The sequence below is a fragment of the Cryptomeria japonica genome, chromosome 7 (assembly GCF_030272615.1).
Source record: "Cryptomeria japonica chromosome 7, Sugi_1.0, whole genome shotgun sequence".
NCBI lineage: Eukaryota > Viridiplantae > Streptophyta > Pinopsida > Cupressales > Cupressaceae > Cryptomeria > Cryptomeria japonica.
Window position 1 is genome coordinate 829,739,876 of NC_081411.1, and position 23,780 is coordinate 829,763,655.

Genomic DNA, 23,780 nt, shown 5'->3' on the forward strand with positions numbered 1-23,780 from the left:
AATATGGTTTCTCAACTTCTTCCTCATTCAGTTTACACAATATCAAGTGGGTATTTTTAAAACTATGACCATAATTTCACACGTCTTCTAAGATTTATAACCATATAATTTTTTCAATCTGATTTGAATAGAATTAACATATTAATTGTTAATTTTATTTTACTAATGTCTTCATAGTTCTTAGGGACATATGTGTACCATTTTAAAAATAATATTAGACCTACTTGTCCAATTTTGAAATAATTTATATATTATTGTTTCATACTTTATTCTTTACACTTTCAAAAAAAAAAATTGATTTTTGCATTATTTTGGTGCAAGTTATGTGACTTGAATGAACATGTATTTTATTTTCAGGATCCATCTACTTCAAAAAATCATAAAAATAATACTTAACAAAAAATACACAACTTCTAATACTCACTCTTAACTATCTTTCTACCAAAGGGTGTTTCAAAATACTAAATGCAACTATAATATTTTTGACCTACACACCAAACACTATCATATGTTTTGCTAAAAATGAGAAGGAATACTTTAGTGTGTGGGAAACATTTGACCCTCTTAATCTTATCTATTTTTTAAAAACTTTAGTCGTTTAGAAATTACATTCAAAGTATTGCAACTCTTGTTCTTATGGTATCTTCAAATTTTAAGTGCACAAGTCTCAAATTGCTCCTCCAAGTTCAAGTTTAGCTGATTTCAAAAAAAGAGTGGCCACTTATACTCCCCTTTTTGTTCACCATCTTGGTACACTTACCGTGTTATGGCACGTGCAACATTAGCATATTTATAATGTTAATGTAAGATGAGAGGCTCCATGGAAAGATTTCCTCAACTATTTCTTGTTATATGGGTGGTCATCCTAAGTGTTTAGAAGGAGAGGCCATAAATAACATCACTAAACTCAATAATGAATTATTGAAGGAATTGACAAGGGAATTTTTGAAACCAAAAAATGTTTTGCTAGATTGGGAGAAGATATGTGTCAATAGTACTAGAGGATTAAAAAAATTCTATATATAATTAGAGATGGTTTACATATTCTCACAAGGAGGTCAAGCATCAAATATTTAAAGTTTTTGTTAATCCAATAGAAGCATTAAAAAATAAATTTTACATCATCTACAAATGAAATTCTTTCTTTACCCTAGATTTTTGATAAATTATAAACTTAAATGGTACTTCTAGTTTTATTCTATTGTAATAATGTTTTTGTTACTCCTATTCATCTATGCTTATTTAGATTGAGTTTTAACTTATCTTTTAGATGAAGTTGGCATGTTATATGGTTTTCATATCTATTTAAGTATAAGTTTTATATATAAAACAAGTGTTCTATGTCTCCAACCTTTATTCAAATTTGATTTGTTAAGAAAATTATTTGATTAACATTCTCCTTTTAATTTTTCTTTCAATATAATTGAAATAAATTGTACTCCACCTCAAAATATTTATTGTACTTTATTTGTTTTGTGAAAATATTATTGATTTGAATTTTTTTTGTCCTACTCTTAGTTGTACAACTTCTACTCACTTTATGCCTATAACTAGTTGTAATTTTCTTATGAACCTGCTTGCTATGTTTAGTTCTTTCTGGTCCCTTGTGTCCCCTATTTAATGTGGCAAGGTCTTAAAGGGTTCTAGGTCTACATTACTTGGTAAATATTTTACTGCTATAGCTCATTAAGGTTATTTTCCTCTTTTGAAGCATTGTAAGGATGCTTTGGGAGACTCTACTACTTCCACACTAAAGAAATTTGTGTTGATGCATGATCCTTTCCCCCTATTGTGGTTCTAGACGAGGGAGTTCAAATAAATGAGAAATTTTATTTCCATAAAAGAGCTGATATGTAGGTTTGATAGATTGTGGCCCTATCTTAAAGTGATTCAAACCACTTGATTTTTGAGTAGTGAAACAACAAATGGGAAAATATAGATAACCCTTTGCAAATATTTTTTTCATGATTTCCTTTGATTAAGTCTATGGTTGAGATAACATTTTTAAATCTCACTCTTGTTTTGGGATACCATGCTCTTCTTGTCAACGAAGTCTCAAGTCTTTGTTCTCTAGAAAATCAAAATTTTCTTCAGAACTTTCTATTCACAAAGTCAGTGAAGATCTGGAAAAAAGGTGTGATTAGATGAATTGATTGAGACAGTTACCAGATTAACACAAATGAACACTTTAAAAGAACATGTTCATTTAAACCATAAATAGCACTATAAATAGTAGCACTGTAGTTGTAAAGTTGAGCACAACCATTAGACACGTAAACATCTGAGTTTCTAGTGCGCTTTTTTTCTGCAATGTCTAATTTGAAGGGGGGCCACATTTCTTCTGTTTCTTCCATACCATCTAATGCTTTCAATCACTGGGATGATACTTTTGTCCAATCTATCCAAACACCATACGCGGTAAATACCTTTTCTTTTATTCCTGTCAAAATATTTTCTTTGCACTATTATTCTTCTTTGCTGATTGTGCATTTTTCAGGGATCTGAGTACAACAAACGTGTGGAAACACTGGTGAATGAAGTGAAAATGTTGTTAAAAGAAATGCAAACAGGAGATAACGATCTAATTGAACGGCTTGAGATGGTTGATGCACTGCAATGCCTGGGAATAGATCGGTATTTTCAGGCTGAGATAAAAGCAGCTCTTGATTACGTTTACCGGTCTGTTAAATTTCTCTTTTCAACTACTGTTTGCATTTAGATTTGTAATTTGTTATATATATAAAATTATTATGGAAGCTTGAAAACATTAACCAGGAGAGTTAATTTGTGGGTACAGAGCTTGGAATGGAAATGTGGGGATAGGATTAGGAAGTGAAAGTTCTACAATGGATATTAATGCCACAGCTTTAGGCCTCAGACTTCTTCGATTGAATCGTTATGATGTCTCTGCAGGTATTGGGTATATATGTGAAGCTATCAAACAATATATTAAAAAAATGTATTTTCACCCTTATGATTAATGTGCGTGTTCAAATAGCTCAATACATTTTGAATACACCTTTTTATTTCAACATTTGAAACAAGATTAATTTTTATTATTTTTATGTTATGGATGCTGAGAAGATACGTTGAAGAATTTCAAGGACAATGATGGACAGTTCATTCTTTGTGGAGTAAACAATGATAAGCATGGGAATATTATTGAGGAAGAGCATGTGATGAGAATTATGCTCAATCTTTTAAGAGTTTCGAGTGTGGCGTATCCTGGAGAAGTCCTTATGGAAGAGGCTAAAGTGTTTAGTACTGAATATCTTAAAAAATTATTAGAAAATTTTGGAGATACATATAAGAGAAGTTTTCTAAAAGAGGTAATAATTTCTTTCTAATATAAAATTATTTTATCATATATTTCAAATAGCCACCAAGATGCAAAGTAGAGATAGACAAACTACAATTGTTTTTTTTTTAATTTTAGCTTGTTATTTTGTAGGTGGAATATTCCCTTGTATATGAATGGCCTCGTACATTTACTAGATGGGAGGCACGGAATTTCATAGAAATCTATGAACTAGATGATCAAAGGTATACGTAAAATATTATTGTTGTAACAAGATATTTTAAATCTTGTATAGATTAACTATAAGATTTTATTTTTTTCCTTTAGGTTGAAAGACAAGAGGATTTTAGAGCTTGCAAAACTGGATTTCAATATTCTACAATTTCAGTACAAGTTGGAGATGAAAAAACTCTGAAGGTAATAAATCAAATAAATAAAGAGATACTTCAACAACAACACCACCACTTAACCAACACACTATGGGAAGAACCCCAATGATCAATAAAAACTTAACTATACAAATTTGCAGTCAATTTTATTCATTTAAATTATATAAGCATTGATTTGATGAAAATTGACATTATTATATGTAATTGGCTCTTGACAAGTTATCACATAATAAAATTTATCTCATTTGAAGTTTACTTCGATTTTTAATCTTTTCCTATAAATCTTAATTTGCATGACAGTTGGTGGGTAGATTCTGGCATCTCCAAGGTCGTTGCCATAAGGGAGTGAACAATTGAATATCTCTTTTGGGCAGTTAGTTCAATAGATGAACTAGAGATTTCTAGTAGTAGACTTGCTATGGCAAAAGCGACAACTATCATCACAATCATGGATGACATTTTCGATGACTATGCAACACTTGAGCAACTCAAATGTATTACAAAGGCCATCACTCAAGGTTGGGATGTTTCTATTATAAAAGACATTCCAAGCAACCTCAAGACATGTATAGAATTTGTTTTCAAAATAGTTCTTGAATTGACAAGTGATGCTACTAAAAAGCAAGGGCGTGACATGATGCCTTTTGTTACAAAAACAGTATGTATACTTATTCAAGGCCTTTTTAATGTACTTTATAACATACTATGTAGGTTATATAGCAAAGTAATTATCAAACAAAATATTAGATTTGGTAACAAAGTGGTGATAATTTAGAGCCATTAGACATAGTTTCTATACATTTTTACAAATAATTAGATTTAATAGAAATGGAACCTTATGAAACTAACAAAAAGAAATCAAGGGTTGAGTAATAAGTAGTGGATATTTCCTCTCTCTTATGATTTTGATGATTTTTAATAGAGTCAAGATAAGTTCCTTAATTTAGACGACTGATGGATACTAATATGATTAAATAGAAAACCAAAATAAAAATACTTAATTATATTGTTGTATTACACTTGCTAATGTGTTAACCATGTAGTATCCCAAAGAAGCAACAACAAGCCAACTTATATTTAGCATGTTGTAACATATCTTTCAACACATCATAAAAAATTATTGAGGTTTATTGTTAAAAATAACATATTATTACCAAACAAAACATTTCTTTATTATTTTAATGCCCAACCTTGTACATAGATTCTAGACAATAATGACAAGAAAAATAGTATTCATTTTTAGGCTTCAAGTCCGTGTAAGAATTTATTTTGATCATATTTAAAAATGTGAACTAATTATATAGATCTTGGAATGAAATTATGAGATAGTTCTAACATGTATATATTGTATTGTGTTTTAGTGGGTAGATTATGGAGAAGCTTGTTTTGAGCAAGCACAATGGAAAATAAATGGATATTTTCCAACCTTTAATGAGTACATGAAATTTGCTGAATTAAATGGAGGATTTGGACCAATATTGTTACATACTACCCTATTAGCATCTCCTATTTTATGTGATGGTGATATTGAGAAGATATACCTTGATAGATCCAGATTCTACCAACTCATGCAAGTGTGTATGCGGTTAATTGATGATATACATGATTTTGAGGTTTTCATTCTTTTCCCCTTTTCCATAGACATTAAATATAGATATAAATGATATGATACATTTTAATATTAACATAATTCTAATGTTAATGCAGGATGAGAGAATCCATGGAAAGACCGCCTCAGCTATTTCTTGTTATATGGGTGATCATTCTAATTGTTCAGAAGGAGAGGCATTAAATCATATCATCAAACTAAAAAATGAATCATTGAAGGAATTTACAAAGGAATTTTTGAAACCGGGCAATGTTTTGCTTGATTGGGAGAAGATATATGCCAATAGTACTAGAGGAGTACAATTTTTCTATATATTTGGAGATGGCTTTACATATTGTCAAAAGGAGATCAAGAATCAAATATTTAAATTTTTTGTTGATCCAATAGAAGTATAAAAAGGAAAGAATTTTCATCATCTAAACTAAAATGCTTTCTTTACTTTCGAATTCTAGTAAATTTCAAATTTACATGATACTTCTAGTTTTACTCTATTGTAATAATTTCTTTGTTACTACAATTCATCTATGCTTAGATTGAATTGCAACTTTCTATTGGATAGAGTTGATATGTTATATGGTTTTCATATACATGTTGTATAAGTTTAATATATTAAAAGCAGCTCTTGATTATGTTTATCAGTCTGTTAAATTTCTCTTTTCAACATCTATTAGCATTTAGATTGTAATTTGTTATACAGAACTATTGCTTACTTTTCATTTTCAATGCACCATGCAAACAAGGAGGGTTAATTTGTGGGCCCAGAGATTGGAATGGAATTATTGGGATAGGAATAGGATGTGAAAGTTCTACAATGAATTTGAATGCCATGACTTTAGCATCCAGATTTCTTCAACTCAATTGTTATCATGTCTCTATAGGTACTCAAATAAATTATAGTCTAGATGCTTTTCAATCCTTACTGGGTATATATTTTAAACAAATTTCTTCACCCTTATGATTTATTGGAGTGTATCAAATAACTCAATACATTTTGAACACACCTTCTATTTCAATATTTGAAACAATATTAATTTTTAATTATTTTTATGTTATGAATGCTAAGAAAATACGTTGAAGAATTTCAAGGACAATAATGGGCAATTCATTCTCTATGGAGTAAACAATGATAAGGGTGAGAATAATATTAAGGATTTGCATGTGATGAGAAGTATGCTCAAACTTTTAAGAGTTTCAAGTGTGGCATATTCAAGAGAAGCCTCTTTATGGAAGAGGCTAAAATGTTTAGTATTGAATATCCTAAAAAGTTATTAGAAAATTCTAGAGGTGCATATATGAGAAGTTTTTTGAAAGAGGTAATAATTTTTTTTATAATATAAAATTATTTTATCATATATTTCAAATAGTCATGAAATGCAAAGTAGAGAAAGACAAACTGCAATATGAATTTTAAGATTATTTTTTTCTGATTTTTTGCTTTTTATTTTATAAGTGGAATATACCCTTGTATATGAATGGTCTCATATCTTTACTAGATGGTAGGCATTGAATTTCATAGAAATATATGAACTAGATAATCAAAGGTAGAAGTAAAATACTATTGTTGTATCAAGATGTTTTAAATCTTTTATAAACTAACTATAACATTTTATTGTTTTCTTTAGGTTGAAAGACAAAAGGATTTTAGAGCTCGCTAAATTGGATTTTAATATACTACAATTTAAATACAAGTTGGAGATGAAAAAAATCTCAAGGTAATAACTCAAATAAACAAATAGGTACTTCAAAAACAACAACACCACTTAACCAACACACTATGGGAAGAACCTAGTGATTTTATGCATTTATATTATATAAGCATTGATTTGATGGAAATTGACTTTATAATATGCAATTGGATCTTTACAAGTTATCATATAATAAAATTTATATTATTTAAAATTTATTTTCACATTTAATCTTTTCCTATAAATCTAAATTTGCATGTAAGTTGATGGGTCGATTCTAGCATCTCCAAGCTGATGGACCTCTGAGTGTGGACAAGCAAGGAACTAAACGGATGTCTCATCTAGGAGAATGGCCGCAAGTTGCATTTCATATAATGAAATATATAGCATGTGATGGTAGGTACTCCAATTTGGATTCTATTCATTTTGAATTATTGATTCATCTGAGGCATAGTCGAAGGATGAATATTCCAAATGTCGTGTATCATCTTATCTCTATTAGTGAAAAGGAGACAAAGACAAGTAGTAACCATTATGTTAGTCATCATGGATTAATCAAATTATTGGTAGAACAATCTCTTAGAGATGTCTCACAGATGTCATGGGGAGAGTTCGAGGATATCGGGCAATTTGGGGAAGAAATTATAGTTCAAGAGGAAAATATCAGAGAACCCCTGTCTCCTAGGGTTTCTGTAGCAGCCAAACCTCCTATTGCTGAAGAAGTTTTTCCTAATGCAGAAGGAACAATAGTTGAGCCAAGTGTTGAGCAGCCCTCCACTCAAACTCAAAGTGGGACTGCATTTTCTAGAAGGAAAGGTAAAGAAAAAGAAAAAGGCGATGCAGAGGAAGAAATCATGGAATGACCTTAAGAAGTGCAGGTTCCTCCTATGGCTAAAAAATAAAAAATGAAGGAGAATTTTCTTGTAGCAAAACCTCCTACAGCCACTTAGGAAATTCCATTAAGGAGTCATTGAGTTAAACAAAGAACTCAACCAATAGGAGATGCGCGTGAGGTTATTTCTGTGGAAACATCAGAATTAGGGCACAAAAGTCAGAAAGAGGGTAAATAGCAGGAGGGACATGAAGCTGAAAGACTATCAAATTTATCTCAAGTAGTAGAGCAGTTTGAAGAACCAAGTGATAAGATCTTGAGCCCTCAAGTAACTACTCACAAGATCCCTTCATGTCTCACTATCTTATTCATTGCACTCGCATTTTATAGACAGTGGAAATAGAAAAGGCTAGGCTACAAGGGATAATTGATAAGCAACAGAAAGAAATTGAAAAGAGGGACAACCAAATTGTTGAGTTACAAACCAAAGTAGATATTGTAACAAACATGATTCCCGAGTTAATGCAGTGTAGGGATCCACCGAGAGTTTATGCTTTATATTTGAAGGAACAATATTTATGTTTTAAACTTAATCACATTGCTAGGGATCTTAGCCCTTCTTTGAATACTCCACAGGAGTTTTATAGTGTTTACCAAAGCTCTCCTACATCTGTTAAGAATTTTTTATGTGAGTTTTAATTGCATAATTATGTTGTCTCTCCAAACAATAAATGGAATCCCTTGTTGTATATTGGTGATATTCACTTAAAAGCATTGATGTCCTAGATACAGAATAAAATTGGTATGGGAATACAATCTAGAATGCACATAAACTTGGAGCTTGATTGCCCACTACCACTCAAAGCTGAGGCTAAAAACCCATGGCGTATGTACTATGACTAACAAAATTGTTGACTATACCTGATGTTAGAAGCCAAGTTTTACCATTGAGAGAGGAAGTATTTTAGGAGTATGAAAATTTGGTTAGAACTGAGAATCAAGTTGCAGTTGAATGTCTGACTTAGTGTTGGAATAGTCTTCCAGAGTACCTAAAGTGGGGTGAACCCCATTCATTGCCCAATTATCATACAGACACACAAAGAGATCCCAAGTATATCCACTTGGACAAGACAAAAGGTAATAATTGGCTACGATTGATATTTCAGACACCTATCCTTATGTGATCATTGATGGGATGCAGGGCTACAAATAAACTATATGATGAGGTCGCAGCGGAAGTCAGGTGGGATAGGTTAGAAAAGATGAAAGGATTTTATTGGAACATGGCTACAGGAGGCACATGATAAGGTACCATAGGTGATTTATGAATCAATGCCCGAGTAAGGAATTTTCCTCTGGCAGGAGGACCAACAAGACATCAAGTTGGGGGAAATGATATAAGCTAAAATAATAGCTCTATTATTTCTATGAATGATAAGTTTTTCCTATGTTTTAAGTTGCATATTGGGACAGTGTTTAAGCTATGTGATGTATCGGAGTTTTGATTATGTGCATTATGAATGACAGCCAAACCCGTTGAACTTTATATTGTTTTGACTTAATATTCCTATAGCTATGCAGATTATTATAGGTAATATCATGTGTGGATGTATAAATATTATGATTAATGGAAATAGATATATATGTATACTTGTATGTTCTAACCTTTAATGCAGGAGTAAATAAGTTGTTGCAAAAGCAGTTGTTTAAGCCAGATGGAGAATCACGTCATGCAAATAGTTGGAGACATTTCAGAGTGGTTGAACATTTAAAACTATAGAGAAGATCATGTGTAAGAGAATCGACAAAGGAATAGTGAGGCGATATCATATTCATTTATGGTTGTCTACAGGAAGCATCAATCTAGTAATCACTGCCATGCTATATTCTTGGTTGCGGTTTAGTAAAGTTTCACGTTTTATGTGGATTAACTTCTTCTCCTTGCAGTAATAAATGTTTCCACCTAATTTCATGGGAATGATCTAAGTAGTTGAAAGTTTTTTATAACTTTCTTATAAATAAAGACCTTCACCTCTTCACAGAGGTTAGACAATGTTTTCTAGAATTAGAAGCATTTCTCTTATCTCATGTATTGTATCGACTTTTGAAAATAATGAATAAAAGCTATGTTATTTTGAGTATATAGAATCATTTTGAATTCTAGACACACTCATCCAAGGGGGCCCACTTGGTGAGTATTCATGTGTGATTATTAGATTAAGTTTCCTTTTTGTTGTAGTAGATGTTCTAGAAGCTGATTGTTTCTGCAGCCACTGGAATCGGATCTTGTGACTATTCCTGTAGCCAAAGTAGACATTGTAATCCCTATTTGTTAGCTCTGAACTTAGTTAACAGTTATTTAGTTATAATCTCTTGTTAATGTTAAGATTTCTAGTAGCCATTCAGTTGTCATATTTTAACTTGTTTAGTTTAGATAGACTTAGTTGTTGTAGTAGTGCATAATGACTTTCACTGGAACTTAATGCATATACAATGCTGACCCATTTCAAGTAATATGTCTCTGGGTTGACAATTAAATGAACCTTAGTCATTGAAATTATAGCTACTCAGGCTGGATGACCAATCTTTGAGTTAAGACTTTAAATCGAGTTATTGTTCTTGTTGGCTAGGCAAACAACATTAATGGATATTATGTTGCTCAACATTATGTAACATTGGTAGCTCACTTATTGGGGGCTCATTATCATTCATGATGGTATAATTCCATGTGCAATCATAATTTTGGAAGTAATATAATAGCCTATTTCTATCTCATTTCTTCTCCCTATATATGGGGGGAAAGAGTGATTTCAAACATTTCTCCTTCTTAAGATTAAAATTTTCCCTTTGTGAAGTAGTGTCTTCTATAAGGATATTTTATTGATTGTAGAGGTGTATTCATATTTGAATTCCTTCTCTCATATTGGAACAAGAATCCCTAATGGGGATCTTAAGTACATATCCTTAATTGGGACCTCCTCCTTGGTGTTGGAAATCTTTGATCATTCATCAATTTCTTTTCTGTTGGCAATATTACAAGGATATTGAGAAGGTTGTTGATGATTATGGACATAACTGATTAAAGATGCTTTACTATCTTAATATTATTATTTTGTCATTGATGTCAAGAAATTGATTTTCTAATTCAGTATGATGTTGCCATATCTTAAGAAATATGATATGAAGATTATAAAGAAGTCGGTAAAGACATAGGAAAGAATATGATGAATAAGGGGATAAGTTATTCAATGGGCAACTCTACCGAGTCAAACAATGATGAGATCTTGATGTTTTAGACTATTTTAACATCATACATATGTTGTAAAATGTAAAGGTTAATACTATACTATGTTATCAAGCAAAGAACCTAGTCAGTAAACCCTAAGGAACCTAGTCTGTAAACACTAAGGTTATCGCAGTCGGTTAATGAAGACAGAATGTCTACCGAGTGAAGTTTACTATTCACTGAGTTGTAACCGAGCTATAACAGAATGCATTAAACATTTACATATGATATTTAATGAAAGATGCTGATGAGCTGGAGCGAATCAATGATTGGCAAGCCATAAAAGAAGTTTGTTAAATGAATCTAAGGCAATGGAAAGTCAACAAGAAGATCTACAACTCAGATTGAACCGCATTACCCTAACACAAGTTCCAAGGTGGGTTAAAACATTTTTAGATCAAAAGATACAATGAACCTGGACAAGATTGAAGATCTGATGGCTATGATTGATCATGGGAAATGTGATCAAGGAGATTAAGCGGTTAGAAGATTGTTTATAAATAAGGAACTATTGATAAATAATGTATGCGGGCAAGTGTATGCACAGGGATGCTACATAGTGATTACCAATTACAGAAGCTTGAAGACCTGTTAGATAACAAAGTATTGATGCCCAGTAGATAGACAAGATTAGTTCTATGTCTAGATTGTATTGAACAAATAAGAATCTGCTTTAGCATTTTAGATGTGAAGTTGCAGATAGATTGTATTACTGTTATTTTGTGAAAGTGATAGGAAATCTCTTAATCGAGTGGACTTAACAGTCTTATATGTAAATCCTCTAACAAGGTGACATTCTGATTGAGTGTTTGAAATCCTTTGACAAGGTCACTTCTAACAAAGTGAAGGTCTTAACAGATCTGAGGGAAATCCCTTAACCGGGTCACATCTAGCAATGTGTTTGTAATCTTTAACAGGATTTGCTTTTAACCGAGCATACTCTAGAAGAGTATATTTCTTAGTGGGTCTGAAATCCCACAATGGTTTTTCCCTATTTGGGTTTCCATGTTAAATCTAGTGTTATGAGGTTTATATTGTTCATATGCTTTTGAGTTTGCATGTTTGACAGTTTTTGATTATATGAGTGATATATGTTACCAAGGTTGAATCTGATGTTTTTATGGATGATTAAGTTTGTATGATTCACCTCGCCCCCCCCTCTCATCTTGTTGGCTATTGGATCTATACTTATATTAAGTATCAGAACTATCAATTGGTATCAGAGCTTTGGACTCCGAAAGGAAAGTTTAAAGGCACTTGAGTTAAAGATCCAAAGATGTATAAGAGGGATGCACCTAAGCTGAATAAGTCAAGTTTCTCTACATGGCAAAAAAGGATGAAGCTACATCTATTAGGAGTTGGAGAATATGCTTTATACTATCTGGAGAATGATTTTGTTGCACCGAGCACCTATCCACTAACTATGGAAGAGATAAAGGCAAAGCAAGAACATATTCAAGCAATGATTGAAATAACATCTGCATTGACCGATTCTGAGTTTAATGATCTAGAAAGCTGCAATGATGCAAAGGCAATGTGGAATAAGCTCATATCTGTATATGGAGGAGATGAACATTGTAGCGTCCTAAAATTGCGACACTTGCAATGTCAACTGCATTTCGGTCTTCACGATGGTGACGCAACACGCAACCTGAATGGAGACCCCGAAACCTAATTACGACACTAAAAACTGCATTTTTCAAGCACCATGGCCTGAACCTCCTTGCACCCTGCTGTCCTGGGAGGTGGGACCAGAGCGCCCAGCGCCCTGGTCCCTGGGCCTATTTTGGGCCCGGTCTCTTTTGGACTTCGGGTCTTTTTGTTTGCAAATTGGAAATAAACTTCCGTGGTCGGCCTAAGGTCGGGAAAATCAGTCTTTTAACCCTAATTGGCAAGTATATAAGCTACATTTTTCTCTCTCATTTGGCATGAAGAGGATATGTGTACAAGCGTGAAAACTATACTCAAGCATTCAAGCATTCAAACATTCCTTCAAGCAATTGATCATTTCAAGTCTCCATTCAAGGCTAAGTGTTGCATTCAAGACAAGGATTCAACCATTGAAGAGGAGATCACTTACTACATGCTACATACAACATACAACAAACAACAACATCTATACCTTCGCACATAAGGATACAAACATCCTTACAACAAGGTATTAGTACTTGTTTTACATTACAGACATTTACATTTACAGCAATTTCTCATTTCTTGGTTAATTCCAAAACCGGGGTTTGACCTAAAGGCAAACCCCCAATCCCTAACCCCCCAATCATCTTCGCTTTTCTGTGTGTAGGTTGCAGGTACGCGGCTGAAATTGAAGATCTGGAACCCTTGTGCAGAGACGAACAGATCCCCCTTCGTTTCGCGGATTTTTCGGAGGACCGTGGTGCTGAGCGCCATCGTCCTGACAACTTTTGCTCAAATTTGCAGGACAGTGCCGTATCGACATTTTACTGCTAATTCCAGGTCCGCAGCTTCATCCTATATCCCTAACTCAGTTTATAAGCGAATCTTTCTCATTTTCTATGCATTCTAGCTTAAATTCTCTTATCAACATTCTTTACAAAAGAGGGTAGCCTTGCTGTCTTAACCCTTGAAACGCATTTAGCATCCAATCTTGCATTGTGTGGGATTGGATCTTGTGGGTTTCAACCCCTCTTTTGAATGTAAAGTCTCTCCCTTAAGTGAAAACCATCAACCCTACTGACCTCCCTTCTCTCTCCTTGGAGTTGGAAGAGGGGAGAGCAACTAGGGTTCGATCACGATTTTCCGCTTTACAAACATGTTCAAAGAGAAAAAGTTGATAGTCTAAGAGGACAACTTGAATCTATGAGGATTAATGAAGGTGAGAACATAACCCAGTACAGTACGAGACTAAAGGAGATTGTAAATCAAATCAAAGGAGTAGGAGGAACTATTGAAGAAAAGGATGTGACAAGTAAGTTGTTAAGAACCCTTTTACCTGCCTATGCAATCCAAGTCTCTGCAATCAAAGAATTGAGGTCTGTACCTAATATGCCAATTTCATTGGATGCTACTATTGGTAAGCTACATGCATTTGAGTTAAGTAATTTTGATAACAGTGGGTCATCGGTAAATAAAGTTGAATCTACATTTAGTTCTTTTCATCTAAATGAATCTAATGATTACAATGAAAGAGAGTATAAGTACTATGAAGGAGATCACAGTGGAGCAAGTGAAAGATTTCGGAAGAACATGGAGGAGGTACACAAACTGTATGAAGAAATCAGAAAGAAAGAAGAGTTTGAAGCACTATTGGCCAAAAGGTTATCGAGAGGCAAATGTAAGTATAAAGGAAAACTACCTTTGAAATGTTTCAATTGTGATAAGATTGGACATATGGCTTCTAACTGTCCTGACAAAGATTTCACTGAAAAGAGAGACTACCGAGATGACAGATAGAAAGATAATCATTTCAGAGAACACCGAGACTTCAGAAGAAGAAAGACATGCTTAATTGCTGATGAGGAATTTGAAGATGATAAATAAGATGAGATTGATACAGAGGAAGTTATTTATGTGGCTATCAAGGATGGATCGGATGAAGAAAGGTATGAAGAAAAAGCCCTAATATCTCACATAAACACTAATGATTCTTGGATTATAGATAGTGGATGCTCACATCATATGACAGGAGATAAACACAAATTTGTTATGTTAGAAGATTATGATGGAGGCTATGTTAGATTTGGTAATGATGCACCATGTCTGGTAAGAGGTAAAGGATCCATAACACTTCTTGATAAAGTAAGATGCAATGATGTTTATTGGGTTGAAGGTTTGAAATACAATTTGTTGAGTGTAGCACAACTAAACAACATAGGTTACCGAATAGAATTTCAGAAAGGAATTGTCAAGGTTCATGACAAGAATGGAAAGTTAGCTGCTACCGGACACAAAAAAAAGGTAATACATTTCACCTTGACTCAACTCACAATAAGTGTTTACATGCAAAGATTGATAATACCTAGTTATGGCATAAAAGGTTTTGTCATGTTAATTGTGATAATCTAATCAAGATAAGTAAGAAGCACAGAGTAAGAGGTCTACCGAGTCTTGAAAAACCTAAGAATGCTATGTGTCGAGGATGCCAGATGGATAAGATGACAAGATCTAGCTTTACAAGTAAGTCCTACACTTCTAAGGGAATTTTCAATCTTGTGCACATTGATCTTTGTGGTCCTATCAAGGTTCAAAGTTATTATGGTGATAAGTATTTCATATTATTTGTGGATGATTATTCAAGGATGATGTCAATAATGTTTTTAAAAGAAAAATCAGAAGCTTTTCAAATGTTTAAGTGGTACAAGGCTAGAGTTAAAAATGAAACAAGAAGACAACTAAAATGTCTTAGATCAGATAGAGGAGGAGAGTTCACATCTGATGAGTTCAACCTATTTTGCAATGATCATGGTATTAAAAGACAAGTCTTTGCAATGAGAACTCCACGGCAGAATGGAATAGCTAAAAGAAGAAATAGATCTATTGTGGATTGTTTTAAAACACTGATGATTGAGAAGATAGTCCCACAAACATTTTGGAGAGAAGCAATAAGCACAATTGTTTGCACCTTGAACTAAGTTTAAATGAAGAAAGGTACTTTGAAGACACCTTATGAAATCTAGTATGGCAAGAAACCTAATGTAAGTTATTTTAAGATCTTTGGAAGTAAATGCTATGTTCATAAAGATGATAGAAATGGCAAGTTTGATCAGAAAAGTGAAGAAGGAACATTTCTAGGATATTCTTCTAGAAGCAAAGCATTTAAATGTCTAATCAAATCATCTAACAAAATAGTAGAAAGTGCAAATGTGAAAATTGGTGAATCTGTAGAAAGAATTGATGAAAGGAATTCCTAAGAACTAGTAGACTATGATGAATTTGTCTATGTGCAACTGAGAATTCCTACTGAGATAACTGTTGAAGAAAATGAAGAAAATATCCAGTTACCGAGTGATGAAGAAGATCATACAGAGCCTACCAAGCCTGTATTATCCAAGTATGTCAGAAGACACCATGCACCAAGTCAGATTATAGGAGATAAGGATGATCCAGTGATGACAAGGAAAAAACTAAGACAGAACACATATTTGATATCTGAATTTGAACCGAGAATAGTGAAAGAGGCATTTAACAATGAAGATTGGATAAATGCTATGACATAAGAGATTGATCAAATCAAGAAGATTGACACATGGACACTGGTCCCAAGACTGAAGGAAAAAAATGTAATCGGTACAAAGTGGATCTTCAGAAACAAGCTAAATGAGAAAGGTGAAGTCATTCAAAACAAAGCAAGATTGGTTTGCAAAGGAATTGATTATGGTGAGACTTTTGCACTTGTTGCTAGACTTGAAGGAGTTAGAACATTGTTGGCATATGCTGCTTTCAAGAACTTCAAGGTATATCAAATGGATGTCAAATCTACATTTCTGAATGGAATATTAGAAGAAGAAGTTTTCATTGAACAACCTGAAGGATTTGTTGATGACAGTAATAAAGATCAGGAATGTAAATTTAACAAAGCTTTATATGGTCTGAAACAAGCACCTAGAGCATGGTATAAAAGATTGCACTCTTATTTGATTAAGATTGGTTTAATAAGGACAAGTGAGAATAGCAACATGTACATGAAGAATGTTGAATATGGAATACTAATCTCAGCCATATTTGTTGATTATATTATATTTTGTGGAAATGACTCTTTATGCAAGAACTTTGGAAATGAAATGAACAAAGAATTTGAGATGTCATTAATCGGTGAGATAAAGTATTTTATAGGCTTATAGATACTGCAAATGAAAAATGAGATTTTCATTACTCAATCCAAATACATAAAGGAAATCTTGAAGAAATTTGGAATGGAGGATTCAAAGCCAGTAAGTACTCCTGTGACTACCAACTGCAAACTATCAAATAATGATGAATCTGCATCTGTTGATGAGACACTCTATCGATCCATGATTGGAAAACTACAATATGTTGTTCACAGTAGGCTAGATATAGCACATGCAGTAGGTATTGTTGCAAGATTCTCTGTAGATCCTAAGGAAATTCACATGACAACAATCAAAAGAATTTTCAGATACTTGAAAGACAGTAAAGATTATGGCTTAGTATATTAGAAAGGAAATGATTTTGATCTAAAAGTTTATACTAGTGCTGATTGGGCAGACAACATTGATGACAGAAAAAGCACAAGTGGAGGAGCTTTCTTCTTAGGAGAAAGACTAGTGAGTTGGCTTAGCAAGAAACAAGGATGTGTTTCTTAGTCAATAGCCGAAGCTGAATATGTTGCAGCAGCACTGAATTGTACCAACATTGCATGGATCAAACAACAGTTGGAAGGTATAAATGAGAAAGTTACCGAGCAAGTAACTAGATTCTGTGACAATACTAGTGCCATTAATATTTCAAAGAACCCTATTATGCACTCTAAGACAAAGCACATCTCTATCAAATATCATTATCTTAGAGAAGAAGCTCAAGAGAAGAAAGTGGTGTTGGAATATGTTAACACAAAGGAGCAAAGAGTTGATATCTTCACCAAGCCACTACCAAAGGACACTTTTGAATATCTCAGAAGTAAGTTAGGGGTCCTACCCCTATCTTTTACTCACTGACCAAGTTTGGTGAAAGCATCACTTCAATGACTCTATTGAATATCTTTTGGGGAGCTGATGCTGGAGTGATACACTTTAGAATGTTTTCTATTGAATATCTTTTGGGGAGCTGATGCTGGAGTGATACACTTCAGAATGTTTTTCTAAAAGTGTATTAGAAATAATACTGGGATAATACAGAAAATGATATAGGGAATAGGAAATGTAAACAAATGCTCTAACCGAGATTCAATTGATACACAACAGTAAGAAATAGCTTCTTACAGAAAGAAATTATGTTTTAGTTCTATTCTTTTTGGCATTGTTGTCAAAGGGGGAGAAGACCAAGAAGGAGAAGACCTACCCAGGGGGAGAAGACCAAGAAGGAGAAGATCTGCCAAAAGGGGAGAAGACTTGAGAAGACTGAGAGAAGACTATAGATTGAAATAAAGATTGAAAACAAAAGAGAAGTCTGATGTATGGGGGAGAGCATTTTAGCATTTCAGAATCATAGAAATCCGAATTTTTTTTTAAAGGTCAAATCAATTGGTTTTGCCATTAATGCCAAAGGGGGAGATTGTTGGCAATATTACAAGAATATTGAGAAGGTTGTTGATGATTATGGACATAACTGATTAAAGATGCTTTACTATCTTGATATTATTATTTTGTCATTGATGTCAAGAAATTGATTTTCTAATTCAGTATGATGTTGCCATATCTTAAGAAATATGATATGAAGATTATAAAGAAGTCGGTAAAGACACAGGAAAGAATATGATGAATAAGGGGATAAGTTATTCAATGGACAACTCTACCGAGTCAGACAATGATGAGATCTTGATGTTTTAGATTGTTTTAACATCATACATATGTTGTAAAATGTAAAGGTTAATACTATACTATGTTATCAAGAAAAGAACCTAGTCGGTAAACCCTAAGGTTATCGCAGTTGGTTAATGAAGATAGAATGTCTACCGAGTGAAGTTTAGTATTCACTAAGTTGTAATCGAGCTATAACAGAATGCAATAATTGTTTACATGTGATATTTAATGAAAGATGCTGATGAGCTGGAGTGGATCAATGATTGGCAAGCCATAAAAGAAGTTTTTAAAATGAATCTAAGGCAATGGAAAGTTGGCAAGAAGATCTACAGCTTAGATTGAATCGCATTACCCTAACACAAGTTCCAATCTATTGTGCAAGTTCCAAGGCGGGGTAAAACATTTTCAGATCCAAAGATACAATGAACCTGGACAAGATTGAAGATCTGATGGCTATGATTGATCATGGAAAATGTGATGATGGAGATTAAGCGGTTAGAAGATTGTTTATAAATAAGGAACTGTTGATAAACAATGTATGTGGGCAAGTGTATGCACAGGGATGCTACATAGTGATTACCGAGCACATAAGCTTGAAGACCTATTAGAATAACAAAGTATTGATGCCCAACAGATAGACAAGATTAGTTCTATGTCTAGATTGTATTGAACAAATAAGAATCTGCTTTAGCATTTTAGATGTGAAGTTGCAGATAGATTGTATTACTTCTATTTTGTGAGACTGACAGGAAATCTCTTAACCGAGTGGACTTAATAGTCTTATATGTAAATCCTCTAACAAGGTGACATTCTGATTGAGTGTTTGAAATCCTTTGACAAGGTCACTTCTAACAAAGTGAAGATCCTAACAGATCTGAGGGAAATCCCTTAACCGGGTCACATCTAGCAATGTGTTTGTAATCTTTAACAGGATTTTCTTTTAACTGAGCATACTCTAGAAGAGTATATTTCCTAGTGGGTCCAAAATCCCACAGTGGTTTTTCCCTATTTGGGTTTCCACGTTAAATCTGGTGTTATGAGGTTTATATTGTTCATATGCTTTTGAGTTTGCATGTTTGACAGTTTTTGATTATATGACTGATATATGTTATCGAGGTTGAATCTAATGTTTTTATGGATGATTAAGTTTGTATGATTCACGCCCCCCCCTCTCATCTTGTTGGCTATTGGATATGTACTTATATTAAGTATCAGAACTATCATTTTCTTCATTGAGTAGTATATTTTATAATAAACCCTTCTATTTTGTGAAATTCCATCTCCCTGATGATGATCTCTTGCCTTCTTTTAGAAGAGTGTTGCTACAAATAATCTTGATAGTTCTCATACTTAATATAAGTATAGATACAATAACCAACAAGATGAGAGGGGGGGGGTGAATCATTCAAACTCAATCTTCCATAAAAACATCAGATTCAACCTCGGTAACATATATTTCAGTAATATAACCAAAACTGTCAAACATGCAAACTCAAAAGCATATAAACATCATAAACCTCATAACATCAGATTTAACGTGGAAACCCAAATAGGGAAAAACCATTGTGGGATTTTGGACCCACTAAGAAATATACTCTTCTAGACGATGCTCGGTTAAAAGCAAATGCTGTTAAAGATTACAAACACATTGCTAGATGTGACCCGGTTAAGGGATTTCCCTCAGATCTGTTAGGATCTTCACCTTGTTAGAAGTGACCTTGTTAAAGGATTTCAAACACTCAATTTGAATGTCACCTTGCTAGAGGGTTTTACAAATAAGACTGTTAAGTCCACTCGGTTAAGAGATTTTTTGTCACTTTCACAAAATAATAGTAATAAAAATCTATCTACAACTTCACATCTAAAATGCTAAAGCAGATTCATATTTGTTCAATACAATCTAGACATAAAACTAATCTTTTCCATCTGTTGGGCTTCTATACTCTATTATTCAAATAGTTCTTCAAGCTTTTGTGCTCGGTAATCACTATGTAGCATCCTTGTGCATACACTTGCCTGCATACATTGTTGATCAATAGTTTCCTATTTATAAAAAATTAGGTAACTGCTTAATCTCCTTGATCACATTTCTCATGATCAATCATAGCCATCAGATCTTCAATCTTGTCCAAGTTCAATGCATCTTTCGATCTGAAAACATTTTACCCTAGCTTGGAACTTGCATACATTTCTTGGAAATTGTGCCAGGGTATTGATGTTCAATCTGTGTTGTAGATCTTCATGTTGACTTTCCATTGCCTTAGATTCTTAAATAACTTCATGCACGGCATACCAATCATTTAATCAGTTCCAGCTGATCAGCTTCCTTCATTAAATAACGCATGTAACCATTTAATGCATTCTATTATAGCTCGGTTACAACTCGGTAACAACTTGGCGAATACTAAACTTCACTCGGTAGACATTCTGCCTTCATTAACCGATACCGATAACCTTAGGGTTTACTGACTAGGTTCATTGCTTGGTAACATAGTATAGTATTAACCTTACAAATTACAACATATGTATGATGTTAAAACAATCTACACATCATGATCTCATCACTCTCCGACTCGATAATAGTTGCCCGTTGAATACCTTATTCATCCCCTTATTCATCATATTCTTTCCTGTGTCTTTTACTGACATCTTTATACTCTTCAAATCATACTTCTCAAGATATGGCAACATCATACTGAATTAGAAAATCAATTTCTTGACATCAATGACAAAATAATAATATCAAGATAGTAAACATCCTTAACCAGTTATATCCATAATCATCAACAACCTTCTCAATATCCTTATTGAAATGCCAACAATCTTTTATTGTCTGTTATAATGCTATATTTCCAACAATCTCCCCCCTTGGCTTTGATGGCAAAACCAATTGATTTGACCTTAAAAGATTCGGATTGCTATGATTCGTAAATGTTGAAATGCTCTCCCCCATACATTAGACTTCTCTTCTTTTCTTCAGTCTTCTTTCCAATCTGTAGTCTTCTCAGTTTTCTTTTAGTCTTCTCCCCCTTTGACAACAATGCCAAAAAGTAATGAACTAAAACATAATTTCTTTCTGTATGAAGTAATTTCCTGTTGTTGTGTATCAATTCTGTCTCGGTCAGAGCATTTTGTCTTCAATTCCTGTTCCTTGTAATACTTCCTATACACTTTTAGAAAACATCCTAAAGTGTGTAAATCAACATCAACTCCTAAAAGATATTCGATAGAGTCATTGGATTGATGCTTTCACCGAACTGAGTCAGTGAGTAGAAGATAGGGGTAGGACCCCTAACTTACTTTTGAGATATTCAAAAGTGTCCCTTGGTAGTGGCTTGATGAAGATATCTACTATTTGTTCCTTTGTGCTAACATACTCCAACACCACTTTCTTCTCTTGAGCTTCTTCTCTAAGATAGTGATATTTGATAGATATGTGCTTTGTCTTAGAGTGCATAACAAGATTCTTTGAAATATTAATGGCACTAGTATTGTCATAGAATATAGTTACTGGCTCGGTAACTTTCTCATTTATACCTTCCAACAATTGTTTGATCCATGCAATGTTGATACAATTCAATGCTGCAACAACGTATTCAGCTTCTGCTATTGACTGTGAAACACATCCTTGTTTCTTGCTAAGCCAACTCACTAGTCTTTCTCCTAAAAAGAAAGCTCCTCCACTTGAACCTTTTTTGTCATCAATGTTGCTTGCCCAATCAGCATCAGTATAAACTTTTAAATCAAAATCATTTCCTTTCTAATAGACTAAGCCATAATCCTCTATCCCTTTCAAGTATCTAAAAATTCTTTTGATTGCTGTCATGTGTGTTTCCTTAGGATCTGCAGAGAATCTTGCAACTATACCTACTGCATGTGCTATGTCTGGTCTATTGTGAACAACATATTGAATTTTTTGAATCATGGATCGGTAAAGTGTCTCATCAATAGATGCAAATTCATCATTCTTTGATAATTTATAGTTAGTAGTCATAGGAGTACTTACTGGTTTTGAATCCTCCATTCCAAATTTCTTCAAGATTTCCTTTATGTACTTGGATTGAGTAATGAAAATCTCATTTTTCATTTACAGTATTTGTAAACCTATAAAATACTTTATCTCACTGATTAATGACATCTCAAATTCTTTGCTCATTTCATTCCAAAGTTCTTGCATAAAGAGTCATTTCCACAAAATATAATATCATCAACAAATATCGCTGACATCAGTATTCCATTTTCATCATTCTTCATGTACATATTGCTATTCTCACTTGTCCTTATAAAACCAATCTTAATCAAATAAGAGTGCAATCTTTCATATCATGCTCTAGGTGCTTGTTTCAGACTATATAAAGCTTTGTTCAATTTACAGACCTCATCTTTATTATTGTCTTCAACAAATCCTTCAGGTTGTTCAATAAAAACTTCTTGTTCTAATATTCCATTCAGAAATGCAGATTTGACATCCATTTGATATACCTTGAAATTTTTGAAAGCAGCATATGCCAACAATTCTCTTACTCCTTCAAGTCTAGCAATAGGTGCAAAAGTTTCACCATAATCAATTCCTTCTTCTTGAGCATAACCTTTGCAAACTAGTCTTGCTTTGTTTCAAATGACCTCTCCTTTTTCATTTAGCTTGTTTCTGAAAATCCACTTTGTACTGATTACATTTTTGTACTTTGGTCTTGGGATTAGTGTCCATGTGTCATTCTTCTTGATTTGATCAATCTCTTATGTCATCACTAGATCATCCTTATCTCCTATAATCTGACTTGGTGCATGATATCTTCTGACATACTTGGCTAATACAGGCTTGGTAGGCTCTGTATGATCTTCTTCATCACTCGGTAACTGGATATTCTCTTCATTTTCTTCAACAATTTTCTCGGTATGACTTGTCGGTTGAACATAGACAAATTCATCATAGGCTTCTGGTTCTTTGGAATTTCCTTCATCATTTCTTTCTGCAAATTCATCAATTTTCACATTTGCACTTTCTACTATTTTGTTAGATGATTTGATCAAACATTTAAATGCTTGGCTTCTAGAAGAATAACCTAGAAATGTTCCTTCTTCACTTTTCTGATCAAACTTGCCATTTCTATCATCTTGTGAACATAGCATCTACTTCCAAAGATCTTAAAATAACTTACATTAGGTTTCTTATCATACCAGATTTCATATGGTGTCTTCAAAGTACCTTTCTTCAATTGTACTTGGT

General features: G+C 33.3%; 2 pseudogenes; both read left to right on the top strand.

The window, feature by feature from the left end:
* The first annotated feature begins 2,254 nt into the window (after positions 1–2,254).
* LOC131038985 (alpha-humulene synthase-like) lies at positions 2,255–5,834 on the top strand (annotated as a pseudogene).
* A 35-nt stretch (positions 5,835–5,869) lies between these two features.
* LOC131857024 (alpha-humulene synthase-like) overlaps positions 5,870–23,780 on the top strand; it is a 77,098-nt pseudogene continuing 59,187 nt past the window's right edge.